The sequence below is a fragment of the Otolemur garnettii genome, unplaced genomic scaffold (genome assembly GCF_000181295.1).
Source record: "Otolemur garnettii isolate 467f Iridium unplaced genomic scaffold, OtoGar3 scaffold00145, whole genome shotgun sequence".
Taxonomy (NCBI): domain Eukaryota; kingdom Metazoa; phylum Chordata; class Mammalia; order Primates; family Galagidae; genus Otolemur; species Otolemur garnettii.
This window is the reverse complement of record NW_003852540.1, coordinates 4,459,051-4,461,759: the sequence shown is the minus strand read 5'-3', so window position 1 is coordinate 4,461,759 and position 2,709 is coordinate 4,459,051. Positions and strand designations below refer to the sequence as shown.

The following is a 2,709-nucleotide window of genomic DNA, read 5'->3' as shown; positions in this document are numbered from 1 at the left end:
AACGCCTGGCTCAGAATACTTTTCTGTACATTCTATAACTCAGTGAAAGAAAATTAAGAAAATATTCCCTATAGCTATATAGTGTGTGTATTGAGGATGAAGGACCCATGCTCGCAGGTTGGGGAGAATGCTGACATCTACTGAAGGGCTTCATATCTCACTTCTCAGGCCAACCCTGTAAGGAAGCACCATCCCTGCAGATGAGGGACTGAGACTTGGAGGCTAAGGAACCAGCAGAACTATCAATATATGTATAACATCAAAGTACTAGGACTGACAAAATCCCTACCATTTGTAGCTGCTGCAAAGTGTGGGGTGGGGTGGGAAAGGGCCACAGCCAGTGACTCTCCCTCTTGGGTTCAGACCATCTATACACAGCACCCGAGTAGCTGTTTCCGGAGCACGGGGTGTAGAGGCCAAGGAGGAAATCCCCGGGTGGGAAGTGTGTACTGGGGCCTTCCAGGAATTATGAAACTTGATACCACAGGCCAGGAGTACTAGCACAGTGGAGAAGTCAAAGCAGGGGGAACCCCAAGCCCAAGACTGAGCAAGGGAGGCAGTAGAACCTGAGATTGCCAAGAGGTTGCTAGAAATGTGCCCTCTCCCTTCCAGTCCCCTCTCTCTCATCCACAGCATATATGATAAGAGAAGTGGGAGAAAGGCAGGACTGTAAGGGATTGGTTCCCAGGGTCAAGACTGGAGCCTGGAAGCTAATAAAGACTCAGGGATAGTTCCAAGCTTAATCCTAACCCACAGAGCATGTTTAGGCCACTGGGCTCCACTACAATGATACTGGTTCACTTTGTGAAGGAGTGCCAGGAAAGTGGAGGGGGCACTGGACAGAGAGACTTCAAGAAAGGGTGGGCTGTGAGGAACAGCAGATTTCCAGCAGGCGTTTCATTTGGAGGAAATGAAGTAGGAGGAGCTAAGAGAAAGAACTAGTAGGAGGTGGCTGGGAACCCTGGAACAATCAAAGGGGGTCAGCCCCAGGCTTCTCAACTGATGGCTGCAAATCCCCATGCAAAGGGCAGGCTGTACCCAGAGTTCATGTGTCTGTATCTGTGTCTACCATGGCTCCTGGCTGGGGGTAGGAGGGGCATCTATTTTGGGTGCCAGGCCTTCAGGCTGGCCCTCCAACCTCAGGAGGCCCCATGTGTAGAATAGGTTGTGTCCCTGCCACAAGCTGAGCTAATTTCCTTGGCTCAATTCCATCCTACCAATCTCTTGGCAGACATCTGAGGTGCAGGAAGCCTGCAAGTCTTTGGGTGGTGAGAGAGAAGTGGTTCTGCCCTCTGTGAGGCCTAGCTCCAGGTCTGAGAGAAGAGGCCTCTGGGTTAGAGTCAGTGGGAACCAAGCCCTCAGGGACTGGCATTTTCTAGCCTTCGCAGAAGACTAAACTGTAAACCTTGTATTCCCTCCTCTCCATTCTGCTCTTATCTAAAGGACACACAGCTCTTGCCTTAGTATGCTCAGGCAAACTAGGGTAAAAGAATGAATTCTGAAGAATGACAGTTACCAAGGGAAGAAAATAGAGTGAAGTCTATTATTTCCAAGTAGCTGTGTACTAAGTGCTTTGAATGGGCATGTGTTTCATCCCTCAGATGTGCAGGGCAGAAACAAAGTGAAGATCCAGCAACCTATAGCCTTCCTGCAGATTATCCTATATTTCCCCAAAATATACTGGTCCCTCTGACTATGAACCTTTCCCCACCACACCTATTTCCCCTCTCCTAAACTCTGGGCCCCTAGAATTCATTTACAGTGCATGTCCCCTATGATCTGAGGACATCCTCTGACACCACCAGGCTAGCCATGGAATATCTGTCGCTCTTAGAGCTCACCAGTTTAGCAATAAACTATAGTAGCTGGAACATGGGTTACAAAGTTTGAAAGACTTTGATTCAAATGCCAGAGCCTCTGTGACCTTGTTGATTTTTTATTTTTTTGAGACAGAGTCTTATTATGTTACCCAAGCTGGAGTGCCACGGCTCAGTCTCGCTCATGGCAACCTCAAACTCTTGGGTTCAAGTAATCTTCCTGCCTCAGCTTCCCAAGTAGCTAGGACTACAGGCGTCTACCACAATATCCAATTTTTTTTATTTTTAGTACAAATGGGGTCTTGCTTTGATCAGGCTGGTCTCAAACTCCTGAGCTCAAGTGATCATCCCACTTCAGCCTCCCAGAGTGCTAGGATTATAGGCATGAGCCACTGTACCTGGCTTAAGCCTTGCTTTTTATTTGTAAAATACTGCTATTTCAACAGAGTTAAGATTTTTTTTTTTTGAGACAGAATCGCACTCTGTTGCCCTCAGTAAAGTCCTGTGGTGTCATAGCTTACAGCTCTTGGCTTAAACTCTTGGGCTTAAACGATTCTCTTGCCTTAGCCTCCCAAGTAACTGGGACTACAGGAGCCCGTCACAATGCCCGGCTAAGGAGAGTTAAGATTCTTTAAATAAGGCCAGGCACAGTGGCTCACACTTGTAATCCTAGCACTTTGGGAGATTGAGGTGGGTGAACTGCACGAGCTCAGGAGTTCGAGACCAGCCTGAGCAAGAGTGAGACCCCTCTTCTTTACTTAAAATAGAAAAACTAGCTGGGCATTGTGGCAGGTGCCTGTAGTTCCAGCTACTGGGGAGGATGAGGCAAGAGGATCACTTAAGCCTAAGAGTTTGAGGTTGTGGCTTGGCGCCTGTGGCTCAAGTGGCTAAG

The 2,709-nt window shown here is 48.1% G+C and overlaps 1 protein-coding gene across 4 annotated transcripts in view; it reads right to left on the bottom strand.

Moving 5' to 3' along the window:
• The window catches only part of INPP5K (inositol polyphosphate-5-phosphatase K), a 26,442-nt gene that overhangs the window by 20,343 nt on the left and 3,390 nt on the right, over positions 1–2,709 (bottom strand). The window lies entirely within an intron of this gene.